This window comes from Halictus rubicundus, chromosome 2 (genome assembly GCF_050948215.1).
Source record: "Halictus rubicundus isolate RS-2024b chromosome 2, iyHalRubi1_principal, whole genome shotgun sequence".
Classification (NCBI taxonomy): Eukaryota; Metazoa; Arthropoda; class Insecta; order Hymenoptera; family Halictidae; genus Halictus; species Halictus rubicundus.
The window spans coordinates 19,956,181-19,975,337 of NC_135150.1; the positions used below are offsets into that span (position 1 = coordinate 19,956,181).

General features: G+C 43.0%; 1 protein-coding gene across 1 annotated transcript in view; it reads right to left on the bottom strand.

Moving 5' to 3' along the window:
• The window catches only part of Vn (membrane-bound neuregulin protein vein), a 403,465-nt gene that overhangs the window by 267,933 nt on the left and 116,375 nt on the right, over nt 1–19,157 (bottom strand). The window lies entirely within an intron of this gene.

Genomic DNA, 19,157 nt, shown 5'->3' on the forward strand with positions numbered 1-19,157 from the left:
CGTACACACTCCCGAGTCATTAGTCCACCTGCCGCGAGATTTCGATCGCAAAAACCAACGACACGAGCATCCGCGTGGCCCTTCGGCCCTTCGACTCTGCGACACGCGCAGGTATTGACCGCGTAGCGTGACTGTCCGCTCGAGGCGGACGCTTTTTACCGGCGTTTTTGTCTTTCTCGAAGCTCGAGCTGCTCGTGGCTGGCCACTACACACCCTGCGACACGGAAATTCCACCCCTGGACCGACCTGTGACCCCCTTTCACGAGTACACCGGTCGATGGACTATGGAAAAGCCGAGCGATTTCGATTGTTAGTCGATTTCGAGGGAAATTTGGAAAGGGGAGCCATCTTCAACCATTTCCGATCGAACCTGTTCCCCCAGTTTCGCCTCAAAATTTGCTATAAAATTATGTACGCTAATTACAGTGATTTCTTTATATATGTCGCCAAGGCCTGGATGATAAACGTCGCGGAATTATCCCCACTACCGCGGAGTATACGCCGTTCGTATTCCAACCTTCGATTTCAACCCTTCACCTATAGTACCCAGCCAGCTCGATGAGAATTTCGTAGTCTGTTGAGTATGAAAATTATTCTTTACATTCTTTCGATTATATATACAGTCATTTCTCTGTATACGTCGCCAAGGTCTGGATGATAAATGTCGCGGAATTATCCCCGCTACCGCGGGGTATATTCCGTGAGGGATCGCGAAGCTCGAGAGGCCTCGAGCGCCGAGGAGTGTAAACATAAGGGTATATCTCCTGGACGATACACGACGCTGGCAAGACCCGTGTGGTTGACATATATCGAGAATTTACTGTATATCCCCATAGGTAGCTCCGTTAATTTGTTTAGATCCTTGTTAGTGGGATAAGTCGCTCGACGACTGATTTCGTTAGTCTCTGGAGCGACATTGCTCCAAGAAAACGGAAATTTCGCGAAAACGGCGTCGCAAAGACGCTAGGAAGGAGTCTACCGGTTTTACGGAGGTTCCCAGCCAATTCTCGGCTCCCCGCAGAGGGTAATTGCAGTCGCGGGGTTGGGGGACGCTTAAAGCGGACCCACGTTGACGAGTTAAATGCCTATAAAGAAGGTGACGGGAAACAAGGGGCGCAATAGACGTCGGAAAATTAAATGACCGTCATCCGCGCCCGGTCGTAGCGCGGGAAAAACTAAGAGAAGAAACCAGAGAGAAAGAGAGAGAGAGGGAGTGAGAGTGGGGAGAGAGACGGTAGCGAAAGTCGAGCAGCCATCCTTAATCTCTCATTTGAATAATGAGAATGACGCGGGTCAGGTATACGGACCGCCCGGCTGGTCCAAGTTCCTCTAACGGAATTATTCGAGCCACTTCTGTAAATGACACGGCGAAACCGGCCCAGGGACCGTGTTAACAAACTTTCCGCGTTTTTGCGCGATCCCACGCTGACGCAGTTAGCCCGGCATCCTGCAAAAATGTCCCGGAGTTTATTTAACCCACCCTTCAAACCCTGCGTCCGTTGTGAACGCATCGACGAGCGCGAATTCTCAGCTCGAATGCAGGCGCGCGACCATTTTCCCTAAATACGAACTGCGCCAACCACGAATTTTTCGAAATAAATTGTACGATTTAGATTGCCTTGCGATTTGCATTTTTATTAATTAATTCGGACATATTTGAGGAACAAGAAAATTTCTTGCTGGAAGACAGCTTCTGCTGAGCGTGGGAGTATAATGCTAAAAAATACAAACAAATATAAATACATTGAATAGAAGGTAGTCACGTGACTTTTGCAGAGTCAGCCACTGACTTAAGATCCGTCTTGGTCTTGATCCGACGCGTCTTAAATCGGTGACTGAACTAGTCACATTTTTTGCTCTGTATTATCGATATTATGAATTCTGACGCCAGAAACGTGCTTCAAGTTTTCGGCTTTATTTCGCAGAGAATCGAGACAAAATATAGCTCAATTTATAGCTGGAAATATTTTCTGGAAATAATTATTCTGGAAATAAATTCAATCTCGTAATTTTTATAATACACGATGTACTTTTAAGGATCGGTGGGTTTAGTGTTGAATTGCATGTGTCAGTACCTTCGAACAGTTTAACGATGGAAAAGAATGTTGCTAAGACATTGAGTTTGTTAATAAGTGCGTTGCTCTTTTTATTGCTCGTTATGACGTAATCGATTTTACAGCGGGGAGAACGTCTTTTTTGTACGTTTTGTTTCATTGCAACTTCTCGTGCTCATGATTCGACGCGGATCGGTGCCGAGAAAAATGGAGTTCGCGAAGTATCCGGGACGGCAACAGGAGGCCGGAACACGGAAGCGAAGTTTCCGCTAACGCGAGCCCTTGTCAGGAGCCGAAACTTTCCGCGACAGAACTCCGGCCAGAAGATCAAACTCGTGTTAAAGGTTTACCGGAAGACCGGACGATGACTCGAAGCTGCGTCCCCGCCAATAATCCGGAATCCGAAACCGCTTCGACTGCGGGAATTTCGAGCCGTCGCCGCCGCGATGGCCGATTTGTTGAAAACGTCCACGAAATTGAAAAGAACAAGTCACCATCCGCCGAATGTAACTAGTAGACTGCGGATTTTACGCATTTACGACAAAAATAGGTGGGCGTATTTTAAACCGGTAAAAACATTAGAAAAATTTTAAAATGCTGTTACATTATTATCAACCTAGTAAACGTATTAAAACTTTGACTGCCAAACTAGGAACCTCAAAAATTCCATAAAATGAAAGTGAGTGATTTAATGAAATAAAAATTGATATCGAGTGGTACTCCAACTTTCTTGTATTTTACAGATCCTAATCCTAAGTAAAAATTCAGTTTAAAATCTGGGCAACTAATTACGTCACCCACATGTGGGTGACACGGCAGTCAATGTGTTAAGAAAGAAGTTAAATTTCTATTTCACTGCAATTTATTGCAATTGAGATAGAAAATTTTTAGTTTGCATAAAGATCCGAAGTCTAGTATTTAGCATTAGTAGATACAGTGAAGAAGTGCACATAATTTTCTACGAGTTTCAAACACTAATCCAGTATTACCCAATTTCTCTTGAAATGTACATTACGAAGTGACAAGTGCAGGATAAATACATTTAGAGGATGATATTCCACAAAATAATACACACAAATTTTATCACATATATTATGGTAGTAACATTCACTTCAAATTACTAGTGAACGTGATAAAAGCTGCAATACGTGTTACACGAGCTTGTCAAATCAGATAAATGTTCCAAACAATATTTAAAACTAATCAACGCGACGACAGTTTAGGAAACAATACCTGCAGAAATATTGGATGTACGAACTAGTAGCCTTCCTTCGGGAATTCATCGATTATTTACGAACAATTAGAATACATTCTACTGCCCAAAGTAATCTCAATCAGTTCGTTTACACGTTCTCTATTTCACGAGCAACAAATGAATCTCAAACATGGTGGTTGAAGGCACCTTGCATTCTGAATAAAGTTATAAATGATTAGCAGTAACTGCCACGAATTAGTTCGTACACCCAACATTTCACATACTATTTTACAGACCGAAAATTGCCTGCCTGCAACGAACATAATCCCTGTACGGATTTCACGCATTTATCACAAAAACGAGTAAGTGCAATTTGACACGGTAGGCAAATAAAAAGGATTCGAGAAGATCAATGTATTAGCCTGAGCTTATTAAAAATATAAAAAAGATGAAGCTTCTATTTAGCTCCTGTTCGTTGTAAGTGATGTAAACAATTTTTATTTCGCACGAAGATCCGCAGTCTGAACACAACTAATAAAGAGGCAACTTTTGCCTGGGTGTTTGACACGATGCCGCGGAATTAGATTTGAAATTCGCCGGTTTCCCGGGCGCGTTCGTCGCGAGACGTAATTAAACATTGTTAAATGGGGATTAAACCGCTTTGCCGGCGGCTATAGGGCGCAAACTAACGCGGGGGGTTGGCAGTGCGGGGGTGGCGGCCCGTGGGAACTTTTGCGAGGCAAAGAAGCGGCCCATTGATCGACCGTCCGCCGGAAAGTTTGCGGACAGGGAAACGCGGGCTCTGCGAGAGAGGGAGAGAGAGAAGGAAAAATAGATAGATAGATAGATAGATAGAGAGGGAGAGAGAGAGAGAGAGAGAGAGAGAGAGAGAGAGAGGGGCTGTCGCGAGTCAGAACTTTCGGACGACAATATTTCCGACACAATGTCCGTCTCGCCCGTATGAAACGTGTAACGAGGCGGAGGGGGAGATCAGCGATCCAGTTAAAACTTTAACAACGAATCAACAATCGCCGCTCTGTCGCCGGCGCGCGCCCCCCGCGGCCGTTCCGCGAGGAACGCGAACGCGCGACGGTTAAAGTAACTTTAATTAATGCAACCTGGGGGCTGTCGCGGTTTATCGCCGCCACCTCGATTAATTGAAACCGCCGAGCCCTCGCTAGCAGAGCCCCGCGACGATCAACTGTTTAACGAACGATCCCGGCGAACATTTTCCCTAAGATCGCCGCTTGATGGACAACCGGGTAGTTGAAACTTTGCTTTACGCACTTCTAGTTCGTTACTAAAGCGTTACTTTCGTCCAGATTTAATCTTGAATTTTTATTGAATTTTGTTACGTCGTTGTTGGCTCGTGCACTATGAAATGTCGGATTTGCAAACTTCTTTAATACGACGTCGGAACCGGTGGGTGATTTTTAATTAATTTATTCGGCAAGCATGTTTTAGTTCTATTCGTCCACGTTCGTGTTTCTGAGTTGAAGCTGGCTCTTGAATAAATTAAAGTTTGGGTACAGTAAAATCACAATGATTCTAGACAAAGTACCGTTAAAAATGTAAGATTATTCATAGATACCAATAAACGTGTAATTTTGTAATATGGTTTGGGGACATACAAGCATTTTCATTGTGTCATAATTTTATGTAAATTCATAAAATTATCATTTCATGAAAATGTCACGTTCGTCCAAATGATGAACAAGTCTTCGAACACTGTATTAAAAATTGAAAGGGCATGTTAAAGAAGTCTTAACAAATACAGACAAACGTGTTTAAATAGAGACGAATGAATTCGAGATGAAAGAGTATACAGGGTGTCCGAAAAATGTACTTCATTGAATGGTATAATTCTTGAGATCATTTGAAGTAACTTTTTCCTTTGCGAGAATGTTCTCTGTGGCTTTGTTTACCAGTTATTAACGAAAAATATGGACCAATAAGGTCGCGGCTACTGCGGAGTGAGTTTAGCTCGGCGACGCAACCCACTGAGCGGGACGTTGGTATTGGCCGAGCCGGAGTCCGTCCACTGCAGCCGCGCTCTGATTGGTCCGTGATTTTTCGTTAATAACTCGTTAACAAAGCCGCGGGGAACATTTCCGCAAAGGAAAAAGTTACTTGAAATGACCCCAGGAACCTCCTCTTTCGAGGAATTACATTTTTGCGACACCCTGTATAACAATTTTTCCTGATTCCCGTGGTCACGGTAGTTCATTAAAATCAAACCCGGTCTGAATCGTCCTCCGCAAGACCCGTCACTAAAAATTTGCGTAGGAACGGGCAGCCTAATAACCCGAACCAGTAACCGCAATTTCCCGTTAAACCGAAGCGATACTTTTTTTTCGATTTCCAATCCCTCGGCCCTCGGCGGATAAAGGGGAGGATTCGTTAGCGAAGAATATCGGCTAACCGTGTCCCGGTTCGTTTCCGCCGGGGAATAACGAGAATCGTGTCGCCATTGACCCTAATTCCTCGGCGAAATTAATACGGGCCACTCGATGACAGTTTGAAGGAGCAATTACCGGGCCACGGAAGGACGGACGTTCCTTTTGACTTTGCCGCGGCGCAAAGGCGCGTGCACTCCGACGCGTGGATCCCGGGTGCAATCTAGAAATCCGTTCTGCAATCACGAAGCTACGTGATAACACGAGGAAGCTGAGAAGAAGATGCGACGAGCACTGGAAGCTCGTTAGATCGATGCACCGTGTGCTAGATCCTAAATCTAACGCGTAAGGAACGTTCTTATAGACACAAATGATGAAGGCCACTCACAGGAGCTTACGTTCAACTGAAAATTCATTAACGGTTAGGTTTACGGAGCACTAAAAGTGACTACAGTGATTTCTCTGTATATGTATCCAAGGCCTGGGTGATATACGTCGCCGAATTATCCCCACTACGAATTCACTGTATTTTACATTACTTTCTAAAAATTCTTTTTGTGATATACTCGAAGAAAAATAATAAATGATTTCTCATATCTTCTCAACCTCGATAATCGCAAATTAAGAGTTACAATCTCTGTTCGAGATGACTATGCAAGCGAATGTGGAGCAAGGCTGGGTCTTCGAGGACCCAGCGCAGTTATGGCAGGCTTAATTCTCGGTCGTTAACAGTTTTTGTTGTTAACCGATCGTCCCGAATTCGGCCGCGACCACCGAAACGCGGCGTTTCCAGTCTGCCTAGGAAGCGGCGGCGGTTCATTAAAATGCGGTAACCCAGCGAATCGTCGGTAATTGAATCGACGGGTGTCTGTTCGACGACGTTCGTTCGGCTGCGAACTAACTTTTCCCTCAAGTTTGACCGCCGAGCGGCGTGTCGATCCGGAAGTCTGTCGCACGGAAACTCGGCGAGTCGCTCGACCGTGCGCCGCGCCGCTTCCGTCGATCCTCCAAATTGGAATCCGCAACTGAAGCTTGCGAGGGTGGTTCGACCGATTTCGAAATTTTCACCGTGAGTCCCCAACAAACACCTTCCACAGAATTGCAACCCCCGCGTCGCCGTGGAACGGTCCACAAAACTCATGGAACCCCGAACAATGAAACGTAACAGGTTACAAAGCTGAGGGAAATTCGAAAATTTTTTGAATGTAAAAAATTATGTTTCATTGGAAAATCAATATGTACGTCTTATTGTATGACGTTTGAACAGTACTCGCTTAAATGTTGAGCTGGATATCTTAAACCAGACGCGGCAGCCATTTTTCCAAAGTCATTTCTGTAACATTTACGGTACCAGATATATCTCCGTGGGTTTTGTGCTTATGCAATCTTTTGTAAGACAAATTTGTTTAATTTATATATGAAACTAGATAAAAGAAGCTAGACCAAGCAGGTTTTGAAAAAATCAATTGCCCTCCTTTAACTCGAAAAAGAGTGCAAGGATCAAGGGAATTTAAGAGCATAAACTCTTTTCAATTTCACCAACTCATTCCTGCCATAAAATCCGCACCCCAGTTAACTCAATCGTGATCTAAGCACACCTCGATCGATTGTCTCTCGGATTGTCTTGTCTGCCTTGTTAATGTTTGCATTAATTATACGAAGTGTCTACAAACATGTCCGCGAAGCTCGCGAGTATCAACAAGGAAGTTGTACTTTTCAATCTCGTTCTTTAAACAAGGGCCGGCTCGCGGCGAGGATAGAACAGCGGATTTGCAACAAGCTGTGTACGAGGATCGCGATACGGGGCACGGTTAATAATACAATTTACAACGACCCAGGTAACCCGCTTCCGTCGTCGATCGACGGTCTCGTGCTCTCCAAGTGGGCCGTTTTACGAGGCACGCTACGAATTGCTATTTTTCTTGCGATTCTATCCTGGGGCGCCACGTTATGGCCTTTCCCGTCGAGATCGGCGACACGCAGCGCTGATTAAAAGTGTGTCGGCGTAAATGTGTCGCCAAAGGGTCCAGGAAAATGTTCGAAAACTTGGCAAACGTCGTTAGAATTTTCGAGACTACTGTGATGCTCCTTTTCACTTTTCATTAGTGTTCCTTCAAGTTTCACCTTCGTACAGTGCTGTAGGATTTTTCTTTTGACTTATATCATACAGGAGAAACTATTTTTTGTTTTTTAGAGATCTATTTCTGCATATAGGAGAAATGTTAATTCATTGTTCTTATCGTTATGGCTCTTTTCAAGAACTGATTCAGACCTAAAATTAACACTTTATCTACCGGAAGTCTATTAACAGACTTTTCAATAATTGTGCTGTACCAAATGGCAGCTTAAAAATCTTCCATCACACAATAATCCCAAATTAAATTGTTAGATTACGGTCCGTTGAGCCTAATCAGCCAACAAGAATAGCCAAATCGCCCGTAGTCGGGGCAAACGTGCTCTAACAAATGGTGGGGAGATTGTGTACTGTCCGTGCCTCGCAAGAAGTCTCGCGGGACGGCACAAGGGCAAAGATTGATTTTTGCCCAATGTTTAGGCTTTGACGTTACACGCTGCACAGTACGCGTGATCGCTTCAACCAATAGTTCGCCGGAGCCGAGAATGCGCGAGGCGTGCCCCTTCCACTCTGACCAATCAGCTCCGCATTCCTTTCACGGGACTTCTTGTGAGTCACGCACAGTACTAATCGGAGCAGGTTTCACAAGCTTTCCCGTCTCCAGTCAGCAGGTTGTGCATCAGAATTCGTGAACGGATCTCCAGATTCTTCGCCAACAGCATCGACCAGCTTTAAATCAAGGAACACAGCCAGAACGAACGATATTCTGGCGTCAAAGCCGGGACGAAGATACGAACTAATCTGTCGAGCACCCATCGCGGTGGATGCAGTGGCTGTCAAGGGTTAAATCGCTTCCGTGAGTGCCGGAGAAATGTCGTTTCAAGATCGAGCATACGGTTACGTACGGGCGACGAGGACCCTCTTAGGCGCGCCGCTAAAGCGGCCGAATATTCATGAACCCACTCGAAGGCATGAGAATCCGTGCAAGTGTTTCCAGGTCAATATTTGATACCTTGGGCTGCGAGCGCGTTCACCGTCACAAATTTCCCTCTCGATTTCTTTCCCCTCTTGTTTCTATTAATGCCCCACTCCTACGGAAACCCTTCCCAACGGAGAACGAGCTTGTCCGGGGGGCGGAATCGACTTCTATCTTGATTCCTCCGTTCTTGGCTCCTCTGCCCACCTCGTTCGATGTCTCTCATTATTCCAGCGGTTTACTTCGGATTTTCTGCTTCCCAAGTTCCGCTGTCCGCAAGCTCGACGATTGCTTCTTCTGAGTTTCTGTTCTCTTTCCCAATTTTTCTGGCGATACTTTTTTATTTCTTGCGCTCCTACTCTGCTTCTTGTCTGTGGTTTAATTCCCGCGATTTTTCTGGTTTCATTTATTTTCTTCGAATTTCTTGCACGCCGTTGGCACTTGCACATTTCGCAACCTTCTAGGTCCATCTTGGATTCTATATTTTCCACGCTCTCTTTTTCTACCCTGTGCTTCTGTTCTTCCTAATTTTTACGTCCCCTCCTACTCTGTACCTTGTCTGTGCTCCAGTTTCTATAAATACTTTTTGTTCCACAATTTTCCACTTTTCATTCGAATCTGTTCCCATGCTGACACCGTGGCTTTCACCTTTTCTAGCTCATCCTCGTTTCCGCGCGTTCTCTTTTGGTTCTTTGTCTATGCTCTCATTCCTGTTAACGTCCCTCCTTATTCCGTAGCTTTCTACTTTCAATGCTACTCTCGTCGCTCGTTTATCGCCGCTCGTTTCTCTCCGCTCGTTCGAATCTATTTTTATGTACGATCGTCTCTATCTTAGCTTTCATCTCTTCCCAATTTCTGCGCCCTCTATAACCGTATCCCCTCCCTCTTTTCCTCTCTGTCCAACTCCGTTTCTCCCATTTTAATTAACGTCTCCCCTCATTCCAATGCATTTCATTGTTAATTCTACTCTCGTTCCTCTTCATTCGTTCTAACCTGTTTCTCCGCGTTCCTATTTCTATTAGTACTTCCCTCTACCTCGTAACTCTTCACCGTTCATGCTACTCTCGTTTTTCTTCAATCATTCTAGTTTGTTTCCCCGTGCTCCTCTTTCTGCTAATGACTCTCTTTACTCCGAAGCATTTCGTTGATTCTACTTCTCGTTGCTCTGCACTCGTTTTAATCTGTTTTCGTGGTTTTTCTATTTCCACTAGCGGCTCCTCTTATTCCGTGGCCTTCTATTGTTAATTCTAATCCAGTTTCTCCTCACTCGCTCTAATCTGTTTCTCCGTATTCCTATTTCTATCAGTGCTGGTTCCCTCTTTCTAACGTATCACTCTGTGCCTCCATTTCTGCTAATAGCTTCCACAGTTTCGTAGCTTATCATCATTAATTCTACTCTTGTTCGCTTTACTCTATCTGACCCGTTTCTCTATGGTGCCGTTTCTATTAATGCTTCCCCCTGTTTTGTAACCTGCCGTCGTTAATTCTACTCTCGTTTCTTTTATTCTCGTTAGACAGCGGGTTATATGCATTTACGACAAAAATGAGTGGGTGTAATTTGAAACAGCAAAAATATTTGAGGAATCTCAAGGTACCGTTAAATTATTTTCAACCTATTAAACATTTTAAGAAAGAAAACACATTTATATTTTACTTCAGTTTGTTGCTATTCAGATAGGAAATTGTTATTTTGCACAAAAATCCGCCTAATTATTACTAGACCGTGGATTTTATGCATTTACGACAGAATTAGGTGGGTCAAATTGAAAACGACAGGAGAATTAAAGCAATTTAGGAATGTTAATGTGTCGTACTGAATCGATTGAAATCATTAGAGAATATTCGCAACATTATTACTAGACTGTGGATCCTTATGCAAAATAAAAACTTTCGATCTGAATTGCAACAAGCTGGATTGAAATAAAAATGTAATTTCTTTTTGATTATGTTTAATAGATTCAAAATAATGTAACAGTATTTTTAAATTTTTCAAACGTTGGTACTGTTGTAAATTACACCTACTCATTTTTGTCATAGATGCATAAAATCCGCAGTGTAATTATTACTAATGTATCTCCTTAGTTCTGTTCATTTGTTCTTCCACTCTTTCCACCGTGTTTACACCGCAACATTTTCCAATCCTATCGTTTCCAAAACTCTCTAGGAAACTTTCTCTCTCTCTCTCTCTCTCTCTCTCTCTCTATCTATCTATCTATCTACTTTCTCACTTGACGGGGTTTCTTCTCCTGTATGTACAAGAGTAATCTATCTCGGAGTCCCCTTATTATCAAGTAACCGAAGTTGGATCGTTTTCGCGTACGTAGTTCGACGCGGTCGCGGAACTTCCGAAAGTACGTATCAGCTTCCAATGATGAATCAGTAATGAGCTGCAGCACATCGGGATTTCCGTAGCATCTTTCCCGGCAGTTTTGCATTCGTCGTGCCGCCTGAACATGGTCTCTCCTCCACCCCCCCTCCCTCCCCTCTCAAACTCCCCCCCCCTCTCGAGAAGGTGCATAATAATTGAAATTCGTGTGAACTAAGAAGTGTCTCCTCTCCTCGAACTTATCTCGGCTGCTTGAATATTCATGGACGCTCGTCAACTCATTACGGGGCCCCGGGAACGTTTCCACGGTAGTTACCGTGGATTTAATTTAAAAAACTGTTCAACCACCGAACACGCGTTCTTGGCGCGATCGATGCGACCGTGCCGTTTTATTCTACCAGGGTTCTTACAACCCGGAGTTCTTCTTCATTTAGTTCTTATTATTCTTATTACTATTCGATTCTATTTAATCATAGTTCTTCACTTATAATACCCAGCCAGCTCGATGAGAATTCTGTAGTCTGTTGAGTATAAAAATTATTTTATACATTCTTTCGTTTTTAAATTCCTTCGGAATTGGTATTTTAGCGTCAAGAGTTTGGGTGTAGCGCCTACCAAAAATGGTGGACGGAATTGTTCCACCGTTGTTCTTTGTTATGACTTTTTTGTTTAATATGTCCCATAACCTGTTGGTAGTATCAAACAACGCACTAAATAAGTTGCTAGAGACTGGTGGATGCAGTTAGGCTTCGTTAGACCTCATCCGTCTTTTCCGAGGTATCAAGGTCACCACGGACAGGTTACGACTTATTTAGGGCGTGAGTTCTCATCGACTGTGTATTCGATATATCTCGGAATCGCCGAACACAATCGACCGGGGCTCGTTGAAAGTTTAACAAGCGTCTCTCACGGCTTCTCGCGGAAACGCTTCGGCTCCCACGAGGGAAACGCAGATGTTCCGAGCGAGGGACATTTCTCGAGGTCGTGTCGCGAGCTGAGAGGAGAAAAAGCGGAAATATCCGGGCATCGATCGCCTAAAAATAGGAGGCGCGAGGCGATCGGATCGTGACCAATGCGATGGCTCTCGCTTCCTGGCGGAACTTGCGCGAGAATAGAGCCCCGAGCGACCGTGTTACAGGTATAATTTATACGACCGGTGATTAATTGACGCATCGTCGTCAATCCGTCAATGTTTCCACGATTCGCCCGGCGAAATGATCAAATCCGTCCTCTAAATAGAAATGGTCGTGACACGGCACCAGGGGGGCCACGCAAAATCATGGGATTCCACGGATTACATTTACCGATGTGTCTATTCAAGATATTAGACTGATTGGAGCGATTTGCTCACAGCTATTGCACCGGTTGATTGAAATAATTAGCGAGCTTGATCAGGGAACTGCGCAGGAAGTGTCCCATGCGTAGGTGGAGAACGAGCTTAAACGAAAATGGTTGCAGCACTTGGAGAATTTAATTCTTGGATATTTCAATCGATGCAGAATATTCTTCAGGAAATATTCTCAGTTTATTGTCTTACAGAAATCTTCCACAAGATCGAAAGAATTTAATTAGTGAAACGAAAACTCGAAAGACAAAATTGATCTTTAACCCTTCTGCATCCTTCGTATCCTAATCCAATTTAATTGACTCGATTATACCACAATAAAAATTCGTTTATTAGACCTGGTCACGCATACGTGACCGTCGGAGCACTCAACTTGGTAACCATGCAGGAGTGATAAAAAAGGACTGACGTTTAAACAAAATTCTAAAATAATACACTGTTCGTCCATACAATTAGACCGACTTTTTAATAAAATCTCAGAATAATACACTGTTCGTCAATCCGATTAAACTGCAGATTTTTATGCAGTAATGGCATTCCTACATTTCCGAAACTCAATAAAATACCGCTGGCTTATTCTGGAGTCAGTGACCGGACATAAAATGGTTCGAAATAAAATTCCTATTACTGCGGTCAATGTTCCACTGAATAAATGAACACTGCGTTTCAACCGCGCGAGGCGCAATTTGATAATGTGCACCGCGTTACGTTTATAAAATTTCATATTCTATATCGAGTTACTGTATCGCAAAAATGAATATATTTAGGAGAATTGGGGACATGGTTAACGGCATTTCTGCTTCATTACTACCATAAAGAATCGATAAATCAATTCAATCGATGGGATATAGTTTCAAGAACTGGAAAAAATACTGTTATAAATACACAAAATCATAACGCTTGGCGGACTATGCTAATCAAAATCAATAGTAATTCTTATTTTTTAACAAATTTACGTAATTTTCTCGGCAGAAATGGAAATAGCGATGGAACAGAAAATGAATAAATGAGGTGTAAATCAGCTCGAGCAAGGAATAAGGTATAAAATTGAAAAGTGATGGGTTTCCTCGTGCGGAGGGCGAATATTGGAGAGCGTGGGTACGTCGGGGGCCCGTGTGGACGAGGCATACGGTCTGTCGAAAGGTTTCAATAAAGTTTCCTGTCGGTCGGCGCGCGGCGCGGTACAGATTCCTCTGTTCTCTCGGTTTCCCGAGAGGTCTCGCCCCTCGAAGGGTGGTTTATTTGGAAAATGATTTCAGCGGCCGGTTTACGGCCGCATTGATTTACACGTCGCGCCGGGAGAGCAGAGAGAGGATTCGCGAGAGAGGCCGTTACACTCTCGTTAATCTCTCGTCGTCTGTATTCGAGGCTGCTGCGAGGCTGCTTTTTCTCGCGGCTTTACAAGCTCGAATAAAGCGTCTCCGGTGGCCGGTGACTAACGCGTTAACCAACACAACAAACATCGATAACGTAACGCCGCCGACTTACAACCCTCACAAATTAAATAACTAAACGACTAGCAACCAGCATAGGACTCGTACTGTACCGATCTGTCGATTCTAATTACAAAGCGTATGCCATCGGTAATCACTGTGGATTTTTAGGCAAAGTAAAAATTGTCTGTATTGACAATTGATCTAATACCACAAGATTCAAGTACATACAGTTTTATTTCGATATAAGACGATGATGGCTTTCGCCGTATTGCGAATGAGGGTGCCTATTCGGCTTGACATTGATCTGGCACTAAGCGGTGTCGAGAACTACAAAAGCAGGAGAGGGGATAAAAATATTTTTACGACGTTCATTAATTTCTCTGACGTTTAAACATTGACAACAAAAGAACAGAATTTTATTTCGACATGAAACAAAGGAATGATGTTCGCACACAGCAGATATAGTTTGCAATCTTCGCCACGAGTCAGACTCGCTGCTATACGTGCGAATAGGGTCAATATTGTGCATAAATGGTTGCTCGGCGAAACTTCGGCGAAACCAGTCGATTCATCGAATTCGCGTGGACGGTTCCCGGTTGTCATCGTTAATCCCCTTATCATACGGTTATACCCCGTATCCGTTATGGGAGCCGAGCGCCGCTAGCAAACGGACAATTAGACGGGAAACCAGCGTCGTCCGGAATCCCTGATTATATTCAAATTCGTCCGTAGACGCCGTTCGGGAAACTGACCCACTAACGTCCGCCAATTACTCGTAACAGCCCGCGAATTAACCCGCAGCTAATTGCCGCTAATTCCGCTAATTGCCGACGCGACGCACGATCGATCCCCGATCTTTTCGCGCCGCCATCTTCCGCTCGTCGAAAAGAAAAAAAAAACCGAAAAATCGCGGGTTTAAAACGACGATTAGTCACCATTATCTCGCTATTATTGAAATCGTAATGACGCGTCGGTGGGCGGCTGTCGAATAAATTTAGTTAATCGGGTATATATGTATATATCTGAACTCCTTTGTCGGAAGGATTTTTTCACGCGATTTATTTTTCACACGGTTTGTTCGTAATTGGTGGATTTTTTAATATGCTCCAGTTGTAATTGGACGATTTTTGTAGCACGATTTTTTGAACATGTTTTACGCTTTTTTGGGACGTCTTTTTTAATGCGATTCATTTAAATTTCCATGGTTTCTGGGACATGATTTTGTTAGTACAATAGAAAAGCAAATGCCGCTTTATCAAAAGAATGTGTTTCTTAAGAGGGGAACTTTGTGTGAAATGGAATTTCTGAGAACTTTTTTTTGTTTAAATCGATAGGAAGTTTCGCCATTTTTGCAATTTTGCAAATATTAATAAGAGAAGAATGTCATGTTGTGCGGTTTTGCATAAACTAACAATTCCATTTTGATTTTTTTCTTTCAAATCATTTTCGTGTACTGTACGCTGCACGGCGCATTTTCAGGATGACAAAACATATTTTTTTTACATTATGACATTAACAAATGATACCTCAAATTTTAAATAAATCTACGCATTACAATTTTCAAGAAAAAATTCTTCAAAAACAGGCCATTTACACAAGGTTCTTCCCTTAAGGTATGTCCACACTGAAGCTGATGCCTTTTCACCGAATAAAAGAAAAAGAAGAAGAAGAAGAAGAAGAAGACAACAAGAGACGATAAAACGTTTCTCGATGTTGCTTCGATGTGGTCGTAGCTTTAGGGAGTGCATTTCTATATTTTAAATTGCTTTTTAGTACGCAATGCATTCGCCATATAAAGCGAGACTGATGCGAACAACAAGTAAGCAGATCATCGTAAAAGATAAAATTGTCTGAATACCATTCATAAAGACATAAATCAAACGAAACTTTATTTCCCAATAAACTGTACCAATAATGTTTTAACACTCAGCTGGATACGATATTAAATGTCAGAGTCTTTTATCGTACCTCCCATAGCATTTTGCGCATTCCGACCAAAGAGTCTCTTACTGTTTGCTTTCGAGTTTGAACGCAAGCTTTTCTTGCTGGAATTAAGAGCCAAGGGTAGTCACGTGACTTTTGTAGAGCCAGCAGGACGATAACTGCTGTATAATGTCCGTTCACAGCCTTCAGCCACTGACTTAAGATCCGTCTTATGAAAGAATCAAGACAAAATATAGCTCAATTTGTAGCTGGAGGTATTTTATAGCAAGCGCTACTCTCGATTTCATCCAGAAAACTCATGCAATGGCATAAAAATGCTTGGATTCCACGGCATACACGTATTCAATTTTTGGCCTACTTCTAACGCTTATATTACCAAATATCTGCATGATCTCGTCAGCTCATGACCAGCACGCGTTAGATTGAACCTTTCTCTTTCGAATGAGCCCTTTCCCAGCGAAAAATATTCTCACGTAAGGACGAAAAGTCGGGGCACGTAAAACCATTTTTCGCCAATTTTTGTCGGTAACGTGGTCACTCTACCTTATCGCGAATCTACGGAGTCTTGGCTAATTTGGTACATCGCGAGGGAGGATAATTTCTCTGGCGTTATTGTGAGACAATTGAGAACACTGCCGACTGCGGAAGACGTTCCACGGTCGTATGCATGGTCAATAAAAATCGCCGTTTCCGGTAGAATCTTCCGGGTGGGGCAACTGTGGAGCAACTCGGCGGGAACTCGTGCGGAAAACTCGGATTGTACGTGTGCTCCACTCCAGCGAAATGAAATTTCACAGCTGATAAAGTATCGGCGGGTCCAACGCGGCTCTCGAACCGTGTAACGCGTTCTCCGAGCCGTTTTACTAGTTGGCCAACTCTCCTCCGTTTTCTTTCCGGTCAGATAAATTAGCCCTCCCCCTCCCCCTCCCCCGGCCCTTCGTGTATTTACGGCAATAAACTCCGAAAACACTTAGACTGTCCCTGGGAAGGAAAGTCGCGCGTGTACCAACGGAATCTTCGGCTACGTTTGCGGTGCTCACGAGCCTGTAACGCTTGTGTCAATAATTACGAACGGGAATATCGCGGCCGACATATTTCCCGGAGAAATACGACAACGTTCGAGATTAACTTTCCCGACGGGCAAACGGCTCCTCCCTGAATTATGCGGAAAGTTCTACGCCTGGTCCCGTTGCGTCGTCCCTTGTCCGCCGACGCGTTTTATTGTTTTAATAAAAGAATGAGCTCGCGATATATCGCCCGCATTGTTGCGGCCGTCGCGAGTTGCGAATTGAGGAGCGATGGGGGCGAACTATGTCGCTGCCATACACCGGCATCGCGGCAAAATGTTCGCCCACGGTTTTAAAACACAATTCTGCTGGAACTCCTGCGTAGTGATCTTTGCGCAAAATCGTAAAATTGTTCTGCATTTATCACAAGAAATTTACTTTACCTTTAAAAAATTGTTTCACTGAAATGAGAAACTCAACTGTGCTAGAGTCGTTATAATAACGTGAGAGCAAGTTAGTTTTACGCGTGCATTGGAGTAGGTTTTATAAAAGAGTCACAATGTATGCAGACTTCTGATTCCATGTATTTTTTGACAAAATTGAATAAGCGAAATACAAAACTGCAGGGATATTAGACGAATTTAAAAATATTGTTAAAATTAACACTCGGATGGATGGATCCGGGTCCATTTAGATCCGATATGGGGATGGATTTCAATCGAAACTTGTGCAATTGAGTGCAGTAAGAAGACTAATGGATCTAGGTAAAGTTCCATTAAAAAGATATTTTAAAAAATTGCTGAACAACTGTCTAAATGGGATTAAAAATACGTAAAGTCGAACGTGCTTCGTGTGGACACATAGAAACGTTTCGATTTGCAGAACACTGTGCCGCTTCTATTTCTACATTACTAGCAGAGAATACTGAAAATACATATTTCTGGTGCGTTCCTTTTTCTACAGTGTTATTTTATATTGTCCCGAGTGAAGGTTTATGAGATGATGTTTATTGCTGAACGCTCGAATTGGCGCTTGTGTTTTCGACAGGCATTGTCCAATTCCATATCGTCGCGTCGCAGCCGCATAAAACCGTGAAATGAAAGGGTTTGTGAAGTCTGTGCCCCCATTCCCTCCTCCTCTTAAATTTAATTATAGCGCGACGATAACGGGGAGATGCGGTATCAGAAGAAGTACCGAGTGGCAGTAAAGACGTGAAACGCGAATCGTTACTGTCGAGTTACGAGGGTAATACTGGATCTACTGGCAGTCAGTGATGCCCCCCTCGAGCTCCCTCGGGCCCCCCTCTTGCCAACTTCGTTAATTTCTAACAATATCTACCGTTGCTGATAATGCGGATTTTTTCCACCTACAATCTGGAATCAGTTTGCACGCTTAGCACACATCTGCAATTTTCTTTGCAACGGACTGCATATTTTCATACAACAACACCGTAAATATTTATTTTCTTAACGCTAAATCCGCCAATGCTGTACAAATCAACGGTTTCAGAATTTTTATTTTATGACTGACATTTTGGAGTTGGAAATGATCACAAATTTCTTTGTTCAAGCACTTATATATTATAATTAGACTCGGGGATCTTTACGCGTTTATGGCATCTTCAAATTTGCAAAGGAACATTGTGCACTAGGAAAATCAATAGCATTTTTCTCTTATTTTTATCAGACGAGTGGCAGTCAATAAAATGTAGATTTCCTTTTACTAGATTTGTGTAAAATCGAAGATGACACTTTGCACAAAGATCCGCAGTTTAATTATAATAAACACAAAATCGAAATCAATTCGAAGAGAAGTGTCTTTGAGTGCTTGGTAAATTTACTGTGAATTAATTTAATGAGTTGAATATAACAGTGCTTTCAAATTTCTTAAATGTTTATACTGTGTTGTACTTGACCCGCTCATCTTTCTCTTTAATGCATCAAATCACCAGTGCCTAGTCACGACAATTACAGAAATTAAAACGCTTCAGCACTGTACAGAAAATTTGAGCACTTGTGTCTCGAAAATTAAATTAGTCACAAATTCGATTGCCATTAAATTCTAGAAAAAATGTAATTTTTTACCTCTTTTGCAATCCATACAACCACCGTGTTATACAATCACTGTGTATATTCCAGCAAAGAAAATTACAAATAAAATCAAAGATTTGCTCCCGGATCGAATTGATCAGTGTACAATGCATAAGGTTTGCGCAATAGAGGGAGGAGCAAATATATACAGCATGCTAGACATTATATACAGTATACAATGAATTCTCGATACATATCTACAGCACGGGTCTTGCCAGCGTCATGTATCGTCCAGGAGACATACCCGCTCACGGGGTATACCCGGCGGTAGTGGGAATAATTCCGCGACATTTATCATCCAGGCCTCGGCGACA